The following is a 20,384-nucleotide window of genomic DNA, read 5'->3' as shown; positions in this document are numbered from 1 at the left end:
CGGTCTCTTGCTTTCGTATATATATATATATATATATATATATATATATACATGGCCTCATGGGTATGGGGGTATAGCCTCTCAGCATCCCCCATTTTATTGATCTGGGGGCATGCCCAGCACTGCCTGAGATGCTTGGCTGCCCCCAGAGACTGTCACCACATTCTCCCAGCATGTGCACAGCATCCAGTTACCCGCTGCACACCCAGCAAACACTGTTGCTTCCATAACAGAGCAGTTGTGTGTGAACGCCCCAACTGCCCAGCCACAGTGGGACAATTCCAAGAAAATGGGACTGTCTTGCCCAAAGTGGGACAGTTGATAGGTATGGGTTGTGATCTTCCCGTGGTTCAGAAATTAGATTTTAATACTGATTTCTGAAAACAAAACACTTAAGGGTAATTTTGCAAAACCAAACAGGACAATAAAATTAATGCCAAAACCAAAACACAAGACTCATCTCTAGTTTCTTATCCCCTTTCATTGTGGCAAGAAGGAATTAAGGTTCACCCAAATGTATGAAAAATGACATGCAGGGATATACCGTATTTGCCAGTGTATAAGAGACTTTTTTCCAAGTGGGAGGGTCGTCTTATACGCCGGGTACACTGGGATCAGGCCAGGATGCGCAGGGTTAATGGAGGGTACCTGCACCCACAGTACAGGTGCAGCGGGGATGGAAGCGGCAGCGAACGGATCGATGCTTTGAATCTGGCGCCGCTGCGGTCGCCAATCCAAAGCGCTGCTCACGGCCGTTTTGAATCTCCCGCCATTCGGGAGCCAATCAGGGCTCCCGAGTTGGGAGTCAATGGCAGACGGCTGCGGCGAGCCAATCAGCGCTCGCCACGCCATAGTTGGCCCCGCCCCCGGCGTCTGATGTCAGACGCCACCGGGAGGGTGCGGCAGGAAGTCCCCCGGCTGAGGAGCAAGAGGATGCCGGAAGCCGCCGGAGGACGGCACAGAAGACTGCGGCGGGGAGAAGAGCTCCTGTGGCCGCTGAAGAGGCCAGAAGATGCCGGGATCAAGAAAGAAGATCTCCGGGGCCTTCTGCAGGAAGAGGAGAAGCGGCACCGCCGCTGGCCAGGACAGAAAGATGGCGTCCGGATCCGGAGAGGCCTCTCCCAACAGCAGGTAGGCAGCCCCAGGCCACCTACCCCTCCCTATACCACCGGGTGATCGGGCACTAGGCCCGTGGGTACAGATTAGGCCCCTCCGGCCTGTGGGCATTGTTGGGCCCTCCTGGCGCTTTTTGTATTTAGCTGGGCCCTCCTGGGGCCCTCCTATTGTTGGGGGGTCGTCTTATATGCCCGGTCGTCTTATACGCGGGCAAATACGGTAGTAACCCATCCCTGTGATTTGTAAGAGGCAAAGTGATCATCTGTGGGTTTAGGTCCTACACATGTGTGGTCTGCTGATTGTTCAGAAAAGTAATTTTTGTGTAATATAGCCCATAGGCTACAATGGCTAATGCATTCTGGAGCCTGGTAAATTTCTTAATTTATCAGCACTCATAGAATCCTATAGCAGCTGCTTTTGCAAACAAAACAGCAGATATATAAGAAATTTTCTTGTGGTTCCTAAGAGCCTAACGGGTAAATTTACTAAAGTGTGAGTTTAGAGAAGTGAGAGATGTTGCTATAGCAACCAACCTATCTATTATCCTCTAAAAGGCGCTAGATAAATGATAAGTACAATCTGACCTGACATAAATGTTTCTAAGTAGCTGTGACAGGGAGCTGGTGACTTCCCTCTGATTATCTGTTTATGGGATATGTTCTATTTATAGTCTCATTGGAGGCATCATGTATACAGCCCTATGTGCAATGTTTTTATCTAGAATAAAAAATGCATTAATCTTTGTCCTGCAAACAGATTTATTGACTGCTGGCTAGTACACTTTCCATGAATCCATTAATAGAATGGGTGGGTAGTCTTTCCAAAACATGTATTAACACTTACTAAATTTGAAAATATGAGCACATATCACAATTTTCACAGTGAAACTGACAAATGCTAAAATACAACATATACAAGATTCCTTTTTTAAGATTTTCCTTGCGCAAATAGAAAAAAGGAGAATTAATTGGGAAGCACATCTAAAAGTGTGTGTTTTGCCTAGACAGCTGGGGGAATGCAATGAACTCCTGTCATGAAAGGTAAGCACAAAAAAGACCCCCAGTGCAATGTTGAAAATATGTATAAGGGCTTGAGGGTGCAAAAAAGTTTTTGCACCAAACAGTGGATATCTTACAATATGAAAAGCCCAGTTATTTAACCTTAAATTGAAGATAAAGCGGGTACTCACTGTTATACACACTGATAGATGTAGAGCTTGAGAGGAGTTGGGCGTCATATGGCTCACCACCTGTTGAGTGTATGTAAGTACATCCAGGCCTGTCTGGAGCTAAGTGGAAGACTATGGTCCTCCACTGTGGCACTCTAACACATTTCCAAGATGGCTGTGCAAATGCCCAGTAGTAGCCTTGGTGGCCATATGGTACACATCGAGTCTGGGCAGTAGAGCATCCTAGTTTTAACACCCAACGCGAATTTCAATGTTACACAAACATTAAACATCTCCAGATCTTGGAATGTCCAGTGAACCATACTTATCGTGCATATCAACATCCAGCATCCAACAATGAGAAACTTTTTTGGCTGGATTCCATAAACTGTGATGGAAGTATCCAAGCTTGTATATTTTTTCTTTTGGTATGTGCATGTAGACTGTACTTTCAACAGTACTGAGTTAGTTTAGATCACACTTCAAGGGGTTTTATGTCCTTTAGGAAAACTATAGGAGAGTGTTTTTCTTTCTTTTTATGAAGGTAAACTGCCATGGACACAGCTTCCATCCAAAACTCTCTGTCTAAGCCAGCATCCTTCCACATATTTGTTTAGATATATTTTGTAGTCTACAATTTTATTTGCTGCTTCAGATTTTTCTTTGATAAAATGCATTTGTGTCTGTATACACTTTCTAACTTTGCTTCCTTTGCACAACACACCTCTGAATGTATGACCACAAGAGGTGGTCACGAGGTGGTATTCCACCCTCTATATGCTTCAGTGGATGGAGGAGCAGCAAAAGGCAATCCAAAGCTACACATCGACCTATGACATAGGGAGAGGAACGGGAATGCACCTGAGTCAAGCTCAGTGGATAATAATTTCCGTGTTGTGCAAGATCCTGAAGCCCTTTGAGGTTGCTACACGCGAAGTTAGTTCTGACACTGCCAGCTTGAGTCAGGTCATTTCCTTGATAGGCCTTTTGCAAAAGCAGTTGGAGAAAATGAAGGAGGAGTTGAAGCAGAGTGAATCTGCTAAATATGTAGGACTAGTGAATCACGCCCTTAATTCACTTTGCAAGGATCCAAGGGTCGTCAATCACTTAAAATCAGATCATTATATTTTGGCGACAATACTGGATCCTAGGTTTAAGTCTGACATTGTGTCTTTGTTACCAATGGGCACAAATCTACAGAGGTGCAAAGACTTCTTGGTCCAAAAATTGTCAGCTGAAGTGGAATGTGGCAGGCACACAACTCCTTTAGTTTCTCCCACTGGGGTTGTGAGGAAAAAACAAAATTTTCCTAAGAGACCCAATGCTATTCAGTCCAGAAATATATTTTGACATCTGGGGTGACATTCTATGGAATGAGAGTTGTGTTTTTTGGCGATTTTTACTCCAAAAAACGGCTAATTCTCATTTTTCCGTGAATTCGCATATTTAATGTGATGCGAAAAGGTCCCTAAATCACATATTTTTTGCGATAAGTCATGCGTACTTAAAGTGCGGTAAAAATTCGCACTTTTATCGCATCCAGATGTTTTCCAATAGAAATGTATACAATTCGCTTATTTAATGGAATGGGATGTCGCAAATCGCACTTTTAAGGTGTCTAATAATCGCCATTTTTTCAGACCAGGTTCTGTTGGGCGATTTGGCCCAGAACTCAATTTGTTCAAGTGCACACATGGTTAATGTCATCACAGGTGTCCTTAATTTCACTCACAAACACCCCTACATATACCCCCACATCATTAAGGACACCTGTTAGGGTTTGAGACATGGAGATTGTGCAGAGTGGATTTGAGTTGCTCATTTTGGATTTGGCCCATTTGGAGGAGCTGCGCAGGAGGGAGGAAGCTGCGCACCAGAACCAGGTACCACCCCAAATAGTGCGTACCCCACGTATGTATAGTGCTAGGCTGTACCTGGACTCCCTCTCAGATCAACAGGTTGTGGGAATGTTTAGGCTAAACCGCAATAACTTGTTGAACTTATATGAGCAGGTGAGAGATGATTTGGACCCTTTTTGGGGGGGGGGGGGGGCAACTATGCAGTGTCTGGGCTGCAGAAATTAATGTGTACCCTCTACTATATGGCCACTGGCTCCACTCAGTCCGTGACCTCATGGTCCTTGGGGGTATCACAAGCCACTTTCTCAAAGCATTTTACTCAAGTGTTACTTGCTTTTAAGAAGTTGTGGCGGACATACATCAGATTCCCCAGTTCAGAGTCAGAGTGGCAGGACCACAAGGTTGCTTTCTATAGACTCTCAGCATTCCCTCACGTGCTGGGAGCTATAGACTACACACACATTGCGATTAGGGCACCGCACGTTCGGGGCCACATCTATGTCAATAGGCGTGGGCGGCACTCCCTGAATGTGCAGGTTGTATGTGATGCTCATCTCAAAATCCTAAGTGTGGTTGCAGGCTTCCCTGGGAACTTCCATGATGCCTATATTCTAAGACACTCCGGCCTCTGTAACCGATTTACCCAACAACAAATGTCAGAGGGCTGGCTACTTGGTAAGTACATTTTTACATATTACCCTCTTTATTCGTATTTGTACCTGCTGAAATGTGTGTGTGTGTGTTTCAATTTTCACCAGCCTACTACTCTTGTCCAAGTAAATACTATTTGCCCACTGCACATACCTAACCATATAAGGCAATAACTTCCTTTCTTTGGTTTAGGTGACTCAGGATATGGGTGTCTTTCCTGGCTCATGACACCATTGCGCACCCCCGATGGCCCTGCACAGCACCGGTATAATGAAGCCCATATTGCAACCCGCAATGTGGTGGAGGGTACGTTTGGAGTGTTGAAAAGTAGATTCCGGTGTTTGGACCGGTCATCTGGTTTGCTGCTTTACCACCCTGCAAAAGTAGTGATGATTGTCCAGGCTTGCTGCATGTTACACAACATAGGCCTATACCAACCAGCCTATGTGGAGGAGGATCATGCAGCAATCGTGCAGGAAGCCCAACCTACCACACCTCGGGTAGTGAGGGGTACGCAGAGGGGGAATCTGGTGCGTACAGACATCATCAGGCACTACTTTTCTGGTAAACACATGTGCCCTCTATTCCTACATGTACCTTTGCTGGAAGTGAACTCACCTACATTACATTTATCACTAACATCTTTTTGCCCCCACATTTAGCCCAATAGACACAGTCCAAGGGTACAGTTGGTGGTGCAGACCTATCCCTTGCTGTAAAAAACCTTGTAAGTATATTAACAACATGTATGTGATTTTTGTGCAATCAACTATGGCTCACCTGTTGTTGTGGAATTACATGGCCCAGCATGCCCTGACACACTGTAAGCATGACAGCTCAAAACATGACTGCCACAGCTTGCTGAAATATGTAGTTCCACAACCTCGGACGGGCCAGATTTGAGACAACAGCATCTTCCACCAATACCTTGCCCATATATCATTACATTATGGAACAGATCACACAACAAATGTTTGAAGAATAACACACAGACAAAATGGTATGCGTTGTGACATTTTTACTACAGTATATTATGTCATACATAACCTGCATTTGTCAGTCGCAAACAATAGAAATGTGTATTAATGTAACAAAAATTCAAGCATAGTACATGCATTATCAATTTATTTTATGTTAAATAATTATTTTTTCCCTCCATCAGGCCGCGCACTACCACCTCTTGACCCTGCGCACACGCCACCCCGGGTCCAAATACTCCGACGGGGTGGGGAAGTTGGTGAGCCACTTACTGGTGTGCTAGATACACTACTAATTGTAGATGTAGTTGCACCTATGACACCTGACACCTCCATTTGATGGATTTGTGCCTGCATAGCGATCAACGCATTGGTCTGTGCAGTACACGATTGACTAATTGAATGAATACTTTGTGCAAGGCTGCCAATATGGATATTCTGCTCCCTTACAGCAGAACTAAGTTCAGCAAGACGGGTGTCTATGCTATTTGCCATACGCACCTGAGTGTCTACACCAACCCGTACACTCCTAGACAATTTTCTCAACTGTAGAAAGGTGTCACACATGTACCCCTTAATGTTGCCCATTTCCAGACTTTGGGAGGCCATAAATTCTAGTTGTTTGTCCTTGAAATGTACCAAGGAGGTAGCTACTTGGGCAGCAGAAGCAGCTGTAGGGGGAGTATTTCTGGGTAGGGGTGGGTTTGGAGTCACCCCACTTGGTGGAAGATCACTCTGTGATGATGTGTTTATTTCCTCCTCAGCCGCAAACGTGTCCACTGGTTCCAGAATTATCTCTGTCATCCACCGGCATATCAGAGGATTCTGTGGATTGTTGTTCTAGTTGTACAGTACCTGTGGATACAGAGGAAGAGGTAAGTACAGATGCATATATTGTCCTTTCTGTCGTCAGTACTGTTTTGGAGAGGGTCTGAGATGGTAGACGCCCATACCTAGGGGTACTACCGTGTTTCCCCGATAATAAGACACTGTCTTATTTTTTTTTTTCCCTCAAAAAAGACCATAGGTCTTATTTTCGGGGGAGGGCTTATTTTAATAGATGCTCCATGTTACCGTACATGCCCCACTGTGCCTTTACAAAATGCCCCAGGAAGGGGGGCGTGACCACGGCAGAGCGGGTGTAGGGAAGCGTGGTATGGGAGCTCCCTGGAATACATCCTGATAAAAAAAAAGCAAATGCCCTAGCCGGAGAGTGTTGGAGGGAGCCAAAGGCTGAGAATACTTGCCGTTTGATGCTCGGAGAGTGCAGGACTGAGCTGGGCTGTTTTATCGTGTGGCTGGCGGCAGTGCAAGCCGGCTGACGGAGTGAGGACGCGGGGCGCACAGCAGTGACGTGCGGCAGCCACAGCTGTCCAGATAGTGGAGAAGCCGGAGAGGCGCTACGGGAGGGGAGCTGAGCGGCTGTACGGGACCTTGAACTTCATCTACATTACAAGAACCAGGAGGGGAGGTGCAGGCTGGAAGGATTGGCTGCATGAGGAGCGGCTAGCCAGAGACGCTGAGGCTGGGCAGACGGGGGAGTGCCCCAGGAGAGAATCGCAGTGGCTACACAAGAAAACTCTGTGAGAGGAGGTGAGCGGAGGGCAGCAGGGGTCAGCGGGGGTCAGCGGGGGTCAGCGGGAGTCAGCGGGGGCTGAGCGGGGGCTACACATATGAGGTACATCAAATTACATGGGGAAAATGATAGGGCTTAATTTCGGGGGAGGGCTTATTTTGGACCAGCGTCCAAAATCTGGGGTAGGGCTTATTATCGGGGTAGCTCTAATTATCGGGGAAAAGACGGTATGTACTTACAAATGGACCCCGATCCTGCATGAAACATTGACAATAATCTTCATTGACATGGCTAGGCCATAATTACATTCATGTCCGTTGCAATGTAGCAGCTGGAGATGACTGTAATGTGATTTATTATTTGATGTGACATGGGTGTGTGTACTGTGTGTGTAATGGCCTGTGGTTTGAACATTTACCTGCTTCCACAGATGCGGCACCATGGGAGCTTCTTTTCTTGGATGCTTGATCACTTCGGGACGGACAATCTGTGAAAGGAAAGATCGGCAGACTTTATGTACCGAGCAATGGAGATGCTTTTGTGCAAAATCATCAAATAAATTACAATAATGGACAAATTTACCTTTGGTTTAGGGCTATATTATTTACTATTCATATTTTTACATTGATGTTTTGCATCTGTAGTCAGCCAAAAAAATTAAAACACTGCTTGACACATTACAACTGTTGGCAAATCTGTGGTATGTAGGCGTGACTGCTAAACCACCAGTACACCAATGTTTTTGGGCCACATACATATGAAGATGCTAGAAAAAATGTTACAGTGTGGAACAATAGATGTGCAGTTGTGGAACTACAAGGCCCAGCATTCTGATCATTTTTAAAGTAGGTGTAAACTATTGCCATTGACAGACCTTGCTGGGCTATGTAGTTCCACAGCACCACATTAATTAGTATAACAATACAAAATAACATTGCAGTTTAAATACATTGGCATGTATGTTTCATATTGCATGTGGTGACATTTACCAGCTCGGGGTGGGCTTGCCGGCCTATCGGTATCCGCAATGTGCATCCCAGGCAGGACCTCAGGGGGGATAATTCTTATTAAATTCACTTTTATATATATATATATATATATATATATATATATACACAGTATATATAGTGTCACCCTATATATGGTAAATAGAATTTGACTGCAGTAATCATGTAAAGCAGCAGTTCACAAACTTTATTCTCATTCGTAACCCTTCATTAGGCTCTTCATATATGAGTCCACCTCCTCTCAATTTAAAATATATACAATACTTATGAGTAGAGTGGAAGTGAGTGGTGTTCATATTAGAGATGTGCAGCGGCCACTTTTTCGGGTTTTGGTTTTGGATCTGGATCTCTCTTCGTGTTTTGGATCTGGATTGGTTTTTGCAAAACCACCCTTGCGGGTTTTGGATCTGGATTTTTATGAAAAAATGCTAAAAATGGCTAAAATAACAGAATTTGGGCCTGTTTTTGCCCCTAAAGTATTATTGACCTCAATAACATTAGTTTCCACTAATTTCTAGTCAATTTTAATCACTTCATAGCTCACAAAATTGTTTTCATTTACTGTAGTTGGGCCAAAAGGTTATACCGAGGTAGCTGGATGACTAAGCTAAGCGAGAGCAGTGGGCATCACATACATGTGGACCTCCCATCTGTTCCTACTTATCCTATTGTTTTTCGTTTGTCCTCCCACCTCCTTTTAGTATGTTAACTCTTATGAGTAGGGCCCTCCTTCCTCGCATACTCACCCTACCTCTTTACCTCACCTGTGCTCCTGTCCTGTTCTTCCCTTCCTCTACTTCATCTTCAGTCTCCTCGACAATTTCGACACCTACTTCTGAACTGATGCTGATTTTAGTTCTACCAGCTATGCCCCTATTTATGCTGTATTTTATCAACACACCCTGTACGTTACCTTGTAATTTGTTTTTTGTTTGCTATGTATGGCGCTGCAGACACTTTGTGGCGCCTTATACATAAATGTACTACTACTACTACTACCTTACACTTCCAACCTGGCACATCTTGGAAGCAGAGCGGCACTGCAGGGGCAGACAGGGTGGCAGTTTAATAAACTACACCAAAAAATTAGAAATGCTCCAAAGAGCAAAAAATACAAAGAGGAGCAAGATGAAATTGTCCTTAGGCCCTCCCACCTACCCTTATGTTGTATACAGGACATGCACAGTTTAACAAACTAATCGTTTCAGCGACAGGGACTTCAGCGGCAGGGACTGTCACATGTGGCTGAAACGATTGGTTTGTTTGGGCCACCACAAAACAAGCTGGCAATGGACAGTGCACAAACTGGTTTTACAAGATGTCATCCTCAGCATCCGATTCCTCACCCTCATCCTCTTCTTCACACACAATTAATTTGTTGTCGCTGGAATCAACCAATACAGGAGGACTGTGTGTATTAGGACGTAAGACTGGTGAAGGAGGTCCAGTTGTTGGAATTTGAAATTCATTTTTATGAACATCATCTTCTCCACGTTTTGTGGAAGTAACCTCCTACGCCGATCGCTAACAAGGTTCCCAGCTGCGCTGAATACTCTCTAAGAATATACACTGGAGGGTGGGCAACTTAAATAAAGCAAAGCCAGTTTGTGCAAAGGCCGCCACATTGCCTTTTTTTCTTGCCAATAATAGAATGGACAGTCTGACATACCTATATCGATGCTATTGCTAAAGTAATCATCCACCATTCTATCACTTATGATAGCATCATAGGCAGTAGCAGTAGACATGTCCATTATGGTAGGAAGCTCCTTCAGTCCGGACCAGGGGTGACATTCTATGGGCTGAGAGAAAAGCGCATTTATTTTTCGCACTCCACATTGCCGCTCTTCACACTTTCAGAAATAGCATTTTTTGGTCATAATTCGCATATTTAATGGGATGCGCATTAGAGGCTAAAAAGTGCGATGTATTGCGATTTGCGGCGAATTGATGCAAAATTATGTCACTAAAAAGTGCGATTTCTTGTCCGGGCCATCATACCCCTGTATGACCGCTTACTGGGGAAAAACCAGCACAAGACCACCTCACATCGTAAACGTGGTATGTTGAAGGACATCACCCAGGCGGTCAACGCTGTCAGTCACCGCAAGAGGCTAAGCAAAAACGTTAAAAAGCGGTTTAACGACATCAAGCGGCAGCTGAAAAAGAAAATGGCTATGGAGATGGAGGAGGCCACCAAGACTGGCGGAGTAAGCCCCACCACAATATCCTACACATCATATGAGGTGAAGCTCCAAAGGTTTGATTTTTCTGCACAAGCCAAAAATCACTTGTGATTTCTGCATAAAACGTGTCCCCCAGCTGTGACATTACCCTGCTGGCTGTTGGCGCCTGGTGTTGGTTCCAAAATATGAAGGAACCGTACTTTTTTTTGTCCCCCGCATTTTTGGAACTGGGACCAGTCCGAAAGTCCGGTGTTGTTTTTTTTAAAACAGGGTGAATCCAATTAATTTCCCCCTCGTATTTCCCCCCAAACCGTTTATTTTTATTTTTTTATTTTTACAGTTTTACAGATAGAAGCATGCACATATCTCACTTATCTGCACATGCTTCTGGCAAACTCATCTGCCAGAAGCAGGTCTATTTTTGTTTTTTTGGTGTCCAATTTTAGAAAATCAAACCCTGTTACATTTGCAATTTTGATGTTTACAATGTGAAAGCATCTGGATACAATTTTTTTAAGTGTTTTGCTTTTTGAACTCACGCCAGCTATCGGAACACACTCACACCGCTTGTGCTTCTTCTTCCATTCTGCTTGAGTAATTTAATAACTTTTAAAATATATTTTAATAAATGTAATGCTTTTATTTTACTGTAAAGGTTTTTAGCATTTTCTTTACAGCTTTCCATAGGTATCTATTGTTTTGTATCGATGGGTGAACACCATTTTTTCCTGTTTTTACACTTTAGGGGTTATTCTGGTTGATTCTCAAGCCTTGCGATGCCACCAAACCCCGACTTGCGAATGGTTAGCTGGTGCCACCCATTCGCAAGCGTGATTTTGCATGTAGAGCATGTAACACAGTAACATCCTTTCGAAGGCCAGGGGGAACCTCCCACATCTTTTGATGGTCCCCTTATCTCCTTATAGTACACTTGTTTGGTAGTCACACTTAATGGTGTCTTCCAAACTATTTTAAATATTACAAATCCCTAAAATAATCTAAAGAAAAAACTTATGATACAGAATATGTGTGATAGGTATATTCTTTGTATTTATTTAAAAAAAATTACAGGGAAAGCGCTGTCTCCCCTGACTGCACATCCCTGATACAGGGCCCTCTGTAAGTCGTTATTTTCTTGTTTTTGTTCAGTTATGTTTTGTTAGGCGTTGTGGAACCATTGTGGAGCCAAATAAATAAACAATAATAATATTATATGATATAATAACAGAGGTAATCACAATAAATAAACACATATTAGTAATACAAAAATCACTTGACAAATTACAAAATTGCAATTGAGTGATATCCTAATAATATAAATAGATTTTGAACATATTAACTACAAAATTTGTATTGACAAAAGAGGTAATCATAATTATTGACAAATTGTATAAGCACATTTATTTATTTAAAAGAAGTTCACGTTTTGTTATTTTGTATGACTTGCACAACGTGAAGAAAAGGCCACAGAGTCTTGAAACGTTGCTTTTATTTGTTCTGATTGAAACACACCTTTGATACACATCACTTTGAAGTGCCACCTCATTGCCTCTACAGAGGGGAAAGCTAGGTTTCACAAGAAGATTGCTCTTTATATACAGATAAGGAGGACCCCTCGGCATGTTATTGTTTTCCCCAAGAGTAGCTGAATTATGCCCTTTTTGCCTATTAGAAAATGTTTGAATTCTATTCAGATAGTTGTTATATTACAAAGGCTTCTAGAACTGGTGTTTCCTGCTCAGTGTGTTAGACTAGACAGCAGAAATACCTGTTTGTATTGAAACTAATAATAATGCTATAAATAGTGTTGTCTAAACTCACACAGCTTTTCTGTATACTGTAGGCTGACTTAAGGGCCCTACATTCAGGACAACGAGCTTTCTGAGCGAAGCTACTTCCCTCAGAATGCCCCGGTCTCTCTCAGCACACAGAGCCGCAGAGTGCTGTGTACTGAGCGAGGTGACAGGGTCAGTGTTCTCTGTTGAGAACACTGGCCCCAACCGATTAATAACCTGCTTGCAGGTTATTAATCTCTGCCGGATTCAGACCATAGGGCCGTGCATTTAAATCACTGTGTGGTCTTCCACTTCCCTGTCTCTGCCCTATCTGGTGGGCTCTCCTGCTTCTCTCACAATGAGCGACGGACTCCAGTTGCTTAAGTTTCCTATGCAGAACAGGCTTCCCGGGCTGCAGACCACGCTTCCCCGTAGCAGCAGGCATCTGGTTAAGTAAGACGAGCCCTGGCTACTACTTCACATTGCAGGTGCCACATCGCATCTTAAGGCCCCCATACATTAGTCTGACTTGTCCTAGGGACGAGTCGGACCTGATTTCCCCTGCAGCTTCTCGGGAGGCGGACACATGATTAGGTAATTGATGTGCCAAGTTTTACATATGATAAATCGCATGGATTTGTCATATGCAGTCCCCAGGGAGCTGCAGGAGGGAGCAGTGCGGGGGACGTCAGCGGGCGAGGCATGCCGGCTAATAGAGAGCCAGGCAGAGGGAGCAGGGGGAGGCTGCATAGGGAGCCGGGCAGGCGAGGAATAAGATTTAGCAAATCTTATGTGCAGCCAGTCCGACCTCCCGACTCCGACCCGAAGCGCACGGGACCGTGCATTGGGTCGGACAGCTTCATCCGAATCAGCTGAAATCGTGCCCAAATCGCATGGTGTATGGGGGCCTTTACAGTTCGACCTGCGCTGTGGCAGCTGGCAGTAGCAGTGGGGTTGCAAAGTAAGGAGAGCTCCTCTTCAACCTGCAGAGCGAGGAGAGCGCCTCACTCAACAGTTTGCCAGCAATATCTAAAGCAGTGTACACACAGTGCCAGATATATATACAGTATCTTGTGTATTCGCATGAATGAACGCGTGGCCAGCTTTTAATGACTGTAGCAATTGCTGCCATGATCTCTGGAGAGTGGCTTCACATGGCCTCTTTCTGGGACTGCCTATCCAGAATGTGATTAGCAGAGAGTGCAGCCAATGGAAAATAAACCACTACCACTGCTGGCAGTCACTGTGGTGGTGGATTTTTTTTATGGGGCCTCACTACTGTAATAAAAATATACGTTTTTATTCAACTTGGGACTGATATACATGTGATTTTATTTCTCACCATCTGGTTCATCTGGTTCTGGAGAAAGAAAACATTTTATTGCACTATACATGAGATTGTAAAAAAAGTAAAAAGTTTATGGGCTAGATATTCTAAGTTTCAAAAGTGATAAGCGTTATAAACCATCAGCCAATCAGCTCCCAACTGTCATTCTTCAAACACAGCATGTGCCATGACATTTAGGAGCTGATTGGCTGGTAGTTTATCACTCTCTATTTTATCCCTTTTAGAGCTTAGTAGATCTGGCCCTAGATCTGATGTATGAGAGCTGAATAAACAGATGGCAGGTCATTTCCCAGTTTAGTAACAATAGGATTTAACAGTTCACTGCTTTTCCACAATAATACTTTCTGTAGCCAAACAGTGGTCAGATTGCTGTAGAAAACAGTTTGTTGGGTGATGTTCTACAATTTGAATCTTTAGCTTTTATTTTCAATACACCTCCTATATGCTTTCCTTTTCTGTAGCCTGACGTGTTGCATTGACCAGCACAATCCATATATCCCTCTTACCTGTCTTGCAAAACATCAGACTTGCAGAGACAGAGGGAGGCACATCAAAATGACTCCATTTTAGGCTTCCTCTGCTACCTCACCTGCTTTTCAGTGGTATCCTTCCACTCAGATCACCCTGAGCTTGGCTCACTTGCCTGTCTTGAAACCAGTGAAATTCCTGGATCCTGTTCATACCTATGTTTTGGTTCTGTGGAGGGTACGGCCTAGCCAACATGTCAAAGTGGAGTGGCCTTCCCTGTAATGTGCAGTCCTGTTCCATTGCAGCTTGTAACTGTCCACTTTCCATCTGCTGCTGTGCAATTTATTTCTCCCAACCTCTAGACCTGCAGTCTGCTGCTTACATACTCATGGCCTTGTTCATCTGTTTAAGCCTGCAGAACACTGCTTGTCTTTCTCTGTGGTACGCCAAAGGGAAGGCATTAATTCCCCCCCCCCCCCTGCTTGCCTTTTCCCCCACTGCAGTCAGTAGAGAGAAAGTGGAACGACTGCTGCAGCAGGCTCTCTCCCCAGCCCGGCACGAACACTGCTGTGTGCTGCACTGAGGAGAGGTGCAGTCTTGGCTGCTAATAGGGGGGTGCCGTGGGTACAGCTGTCCCGGGCCCCGGCCTCTGGAAGGGCCTGGGCAGCTCATTTTGCCCACCGCAACCCCCCTGACTGCCTAGGTCTCACAGGCCCATAGCAGCTAAAATACCCAGCAGCCACACAGATGCCATTAGACACATGCAACAAACCGAGTGAAAGCCACAGAATGTTTCTAAACAGAGTGAAGACAATGTTCACAGCACCTACTGTGGCATCATTCACCACAGACAGCTAATCAAAGCACTGAAGCTGTATAAATATATCAGTACATAGCTTACATACAGCAGCTACACCCATGATCCAGTTCACTAAATTAAGATGTGTAGAAAGTCTGATGTCCTCGGCGGCAGCGTTCAGTCCCCCTCCTCCGACAGTCACTCCCCGGCGCCAGTGTTCAGTCCCCCTCCTCCGGCACTCGCAGCCATCAATGTACGTTTTGGAGGAAGTGTTTGTCTATTACGCACTGAGTGCTCATTTGTGTGGACCACATACAATTCCCTTTTGCTTATCTATATATATATATATTTAGGTTTTACCTGTATCACACTCTTGTGTCGCTTTTTGAGGGGAAAAAAGGGGAGGGGGATGGCGACCGGTGCACAGGTAGGTATTACAAAAAGTGATAACCTATGATAACGTATTAGTTCCACAGTAACTGCTATATATCGGGAGGGATACCCTCCGTTTATTTAGGAGTGTGGAGGTGCACCCAAGAGAGTGGTTATAGTTGCAAAGAAGAAGAAGGAAAGACTCTCTGTTTTTTGGGGCACTCTTTTACTTCAGATTACGCATGGTAATCTATACATATTTTAATTCGGTCGTTAAGATAAGTACAAGATTTGGCGAGGTACACATTATCTCACCTGTCACTTTAATAGTACATACGCAGATTAAGGCTTCTTATATAAGAGTGAATATCTGCAAATGAAAAAGCAGTACCTGTAGTAGTTAGGTAACTGTGGGTAATTATTTCTAGTTCACAAATGTGTAGGGGAGAATTGGGGACCCTGTGTGGGGTTCCCACAGTTCTCCTCTTTAGAGTGAATTTATTAAAATATAGCTTTTAATCAAATACCTTAAAAAATTGGACTAGACAGACATATAACTTAACTTGGACACACATACATAAATGACATGAAAGAGAGACAGTATACGTTGGTTAGTCTCCGTGGGTTAAGGTCTGATACAGTCCCTCCTCTATAAAAAAGAGGAGATTTAGTGGCAGCTAGTATCAATCTGACAACTTAAATACTTGCAGAGAGAATATTGTCATAGAGTATCTCCCAAAAGTCAAAAATAAAGGCAGAGTGATGTATCTACTAATAATCTTGTAGAATTTACAACAGTTTATTCTGCAACATTGTTTGCTTGATGGAGAGGAGACCAATTGTCATATGTGTCTCTAGGAACAAATGATCCTATTTGTTACCACGGAGGATGTATACATACACGATTTACTGTCCTAATACAAATAAAAAGTCACACTATACAGTGAAGTTTGTAGAATGCAAATAATGCCCCTTTCAGACCGCACTTTTAAAACGGTAAATTGCCGTTTTTTTACCGTTTTAAAACGGTAATGTGTGCGGTCTGAAAGGTCCAGTCCCACTTAACCGGTTAGAAAATGCCGTTTTTTCTAACCGGTTAAAATGCAGGGTCCTACCCGTTTCTGAACCGGTATTTTAGCGCAAAAATCGGCTCAGAAACGGTATTTAGGACCCAGCCAATGAGCTGGGTCCTAAATTCAGCACAGTGAATACTTAATGAGCGCTCATTAAGTATTCACAGCACTGGAGCCCCCCCCCGCGCGTGTCGACACCCCCGCGCGCGTGTCGACGCCCCCCGCGCGTGTCGACGCCCCCCCGCGTGTCGACCCCCCCGCGCGTGTCGGCGCCCCCCCCCCGTGTCGACTTACCCCGTGCCGGTATCTCCGTTGTGGTTCCCGGCACTGCAGCTCAGTATGCTCGGAAAGCACTTATGAAAAAAGTGTCTTTCAGAAAATGGCTGCCCCCTATACGGAAGACAGTTTTTTTAAACAGGGTTTCCTATGGGGCAGCCATTTTCTGGAAGACACTTTTTTCATAAGTGCTTTCCGAGCATACTGAGCTGCAGTCCACAACGGAGGTACCGGCACGGGGTAAGTCGACACGGGGGGGGCGCCGACACGCGGGGTGGGGTGGGGGGGGGCGTCGACACGCGCATGGGGCGTCGACATGCGCGGGGGGCGTCGGCATGCTCTCGGTCGACACGCGAGGGGGGGGGGGAGCTGCACGGAGGGGAGGGCTGAAGGCTGCACTGGCTTTGACCCTGTATTTGGAAAGTTTCCAAAAACGGGTCTGCCAGTGTCAAAAAATCGGCACTTAAACGGTAATATACCGTTTAAGTGCTGCGGTGTGAAAGGGGTTTTATCTGGCAGACCCGTTTTTGGAAACGTTTCCAAATACAGGGTCAAAGCCAGTTATGCGGTCTGAAAGCAGCACTACTAATACCAATATACCTGCCTCTTTGTGGTGCTCTCATATTTATAGCATCCAGTATCTGGTATAGGCATTTGTCATATCACATTCCCTTTTTGCAGCAGATCAATAATATAATAACAGCTGTGGAAAATCTGAGGGGTATTGGTGTGGTGTTGCCAGAGGTTTCTCTGGTGCTTATATGTGTTTATAGTAGGGTTCTGGGTAAAGAGGGGTTAGAGGTAGAGTGGTGAGGGGGGTTAGAGGTAGAATGGTCTGAGGATCCCTATGAGGGTGGTGTGAGGTGTTCCCAAACCTACTTTATATACCCTCGACAGACAGGTAGTGAGATCTGGTCAGACCAGGGAAAGTCCCCCTTCCCATCTGGCAGGTCCCTCTAATCCTGTGGTCAGCTGCCACCAAAATAATTGAGTGGGCTTTATGGGTATTGTGGGGGAGCACTTCCCCCCTGGGTCTCAGAGAAGTGGTAGTTGGCTCCGGGGGCCCTTGAGTGACAGGCGGCTGCTGCCCAGCTTTATATACCATATGATCAGAGTGGAATTAATACATAGGTTTGTCTGAAGAGGTCCCCCTTCTTCAGCAAATGTTTTCGACACAGCTGACAGGCTGCCACCAGTTTAATTTAGGTGGGCCCATTAGGTATTGCGGGTGAGCGGGCCTGTGTGCACAACAAGGGGGTTCCTAATATGGGAGCCAGTAAATGGGGGTACTGCTGCCCGGTACCATCCCTACGTCCTCCCTGTTAAGAAAAAATTCCAGTGCAGGGAGGTACTTGGGGATAAATTCTGGGTGAGTGGCCCCAGAAGTAGTAAGGGAAGAGGTAGTGCTGGTTTAGTACGCTGCTGTCCTTCACTTGTGACTAGCTACAGAGGTGGGGGATGAGCGATACTGACAGAGTTAGTCCAGCAGAGATAGAGATAAGTAAGTTTGAAAAACTGGATACAGTTAGAGGGTAATTGGATAAGTGTGTGTAGGTTGGGAACCAGTAACCCACTGTTCTGTACCTACTCTTATGGCACCCAGACAATTATGGTATGAATTGCCGGCTACTGCTATGTGTGAGGGTGTCGGGTGAAGCACTAATGCGCTTGTTGCTCTATGATGTCTGAGCCGGGAATGCCCAGAGATACGTGAGCGCCTGATCTCAGCTGTGCGGCTGCCGGCTAGAGTCTGGGGAAATACCTCTGAGCGCGCTGGTGCGCTCGTAGTACCCGGTCAGATCCGGACGGCTGCTGATTGCTGCTGCGGGAGGCGCGCTGTGTTGGCGTTACTCCACTATCACCAACGATCGTTTCACCTTTAGACCAAGGCTTCTTCACACACACTCACCCTGAAGAAGCCTTGGTCTAAAGGTGAAACGATCGTTGGTGATAGTGAAGTAACGCCATCACAGCGCGCCTCCCGCAGCAGCAATCAGCAGCCGTCCGGATCTGACCGGGTACTACGAGCGCACCAGCGTGCTCAGAGGTATTTCCCCAGACTCTAGCTGGCAGCCGCACAGCTGAGATCAGGCGCTCACGTATCTCTGGGCATTCTTGCACAGAGCAGTGTGCCTCCCGCAGCAGCAACCAGCTACCCGGGTACTGCGAGCGTATCAGCATGCTCTGAGTTATACTAGCGCACCAGCGCGCTCAGAGGTATCTCCCCAGACACGAGCCGGCAGCAGCCGCACAGCTTAGATCGGAGCAGTGCGTCTCCCGCAGCAGCAACCAGCTGCCCAGGTACTACGAGCGTATCAGCACGCTCTGAGTTAGTCCCCCCATATTCCAGCCGGCAGCAGCCATACAGCCTGGCTCAGACATCATAGAGCAACAAGCGCATTAGTGCTTCACCTGACACCCTCACACATAGCAGTAGCCGGCAATTGATACCTTAATTGTCTGGGTGCCATAAGAGTAGGTACAGAACAGTGGGTTACTGGTTCCCAACCTACACACACTTATCCAATTACCCTCTAACTGTATCCAGTTTTTCAAACTTACTTATCTCTAACTCTGCTGGACTAACTCTGTCAGTATCGCTCATCCCCCACCTCTGTAGCTAGTCACAAGTGGAGGACAGCAGCGTACTAAACCAGCACTACCTCTTCCCTTACTACTTCTGGGGCCACTCACCCAGAATTTATCCCCAAGCACCTCCCTGCACTGGAATTTTTTCTTAACAGGGAGTAGGTAGGGATGGTACCGGGCAGCAGTACCCCATTTACTGGCTCCCATATTAGGAACCCCCTTGTTGTGCACACAGGCCCACTCACCCGCAATACCTAAGGGGCCCACCTAAATTAAACTGGTGGCAGCCTGTCAGCTGTGTCGAAAACATTTGCTGAAGAAGGGGGACCTCTTCAGACAAACCTATGTATTAATTCCACTCTGATCATATGGTATATAAAGCTGGGCAGCAGCCGCCTGTCACTCAAGGGCCCCCGGAGCCAACTACCACTTCTCTGAGACCCAGGGGGGAAGTGCTCCCCCACAATACCCATAAAGCCCACTCAATTATTTTGGTGGCAGCTGACCACAGGATTAGAGGGACCTGCCAGACGGGAAGGGGGACTTTCTCTGGTCTGACCAGATCTCACTACCTGTCTGTCGAGGGTATATAAAGTAGGTTTGGGAACACCTCACACCACCCTCACAGGGATCCTCAGACCATTCTACCTCTAACCAGGGCAGCCGAGAGGAATGCCGGGCCCCGGTAAAAATTTGGGGGTGTGGCCTAAGTGTGGGTGGTGTGGGCACCTCCCACACTTAGGCCACACCCCCAAAATGTTTAGAGGTGGGTAAAAGAAAACTCTAAAAACTGTAATTTCAGACGCAGCACACACCTACAGCATGTGCTGTGCTGACAGCAGGCTCAGCATGACCTCTCACGCTGTCAGTGAGACACTCATGCTGAGCCTGCTGTCAGAACAGCACATGCTGTAGAAGTGTGTGCTACTGGTGATACCCGGGAGGGACGGAGGGGGAAGGGAGGGGTTGAACCAGGGCCCCTGCGGGGCCCCTTCAGCAAGCCTGGGCCCGGGTAATTAGTACCTGCTCCCCCCCTCTCTCGGCTCCCCTGCCTCTAACCCCCCTCACCACTCTACCTCTAACCCCTCTTTACCCAGAACCCTACTATAAACACATATAAGCACCAGAGAAACCTCTGGCAACA

The 20,384-nt window shown here is 45.9% G+C and overlaps 2 long non-coding RNA genes across 3 annotated transcripts in view; one reads left to right on the top strand and one right to left on the bottom strand.

The window, feature by feature from the left end:
- The first annotated feature begins 5,265 nt into the window (after positions 1-5,265).
- Positions 5,266-5,999, top strand: LOC146058891 (uncharacterized). The gene is made up of 3 exons (XR_014470025.1): positions 5,266-5,358; positions 5,457-5,521; positions 5,957-5,999. It is a non-coding gene; the product is annotated as an uncharacterized LOC146058891 (long non-coding RNA).
- The window catches only part of LOC146058890 (uncharacterized), a 30,113-nt gene continuing 15,379 nt past the window's right edge, over positions 5,651-20,384 (bottom strand). The window contains exons 3-5 of one of the 2 annotated variants that reach the window (XR_014470023.1): positions 10,024-10,156; positions 7,766-7,834; positions 5,651-6,626 (exon numbers count right to left, since the gene is read on the bottom strand). This is a non-coding gene — a long non-coding RNA (uncharacterized LOC146058890). Of the gene's footprint in view, positions 6,627-7,765; positions 7,835-10,023; positions 10,209-20,384 lie in introns of those variants that run through there. The other variant, XR_014470024.1, reaches the window with a different exon arrangement.

This window comes from Crinia signifera, chromosome 2 (assembly GCF_055691185.1).
Source record: "Crinia signifera chromosome 2, ASM5569118v1, whole genome shotgun sequence".
NCBI lineage: Eukaryota > Metazoa > Chordata > Amphibia > Anura > Myobatrachidae > Crinia > Crinia signifera.
Note: the sequence above shows the minus strand (reverse complement) of the source record. Positions and strands in the feature narration are given on the sequence as shown.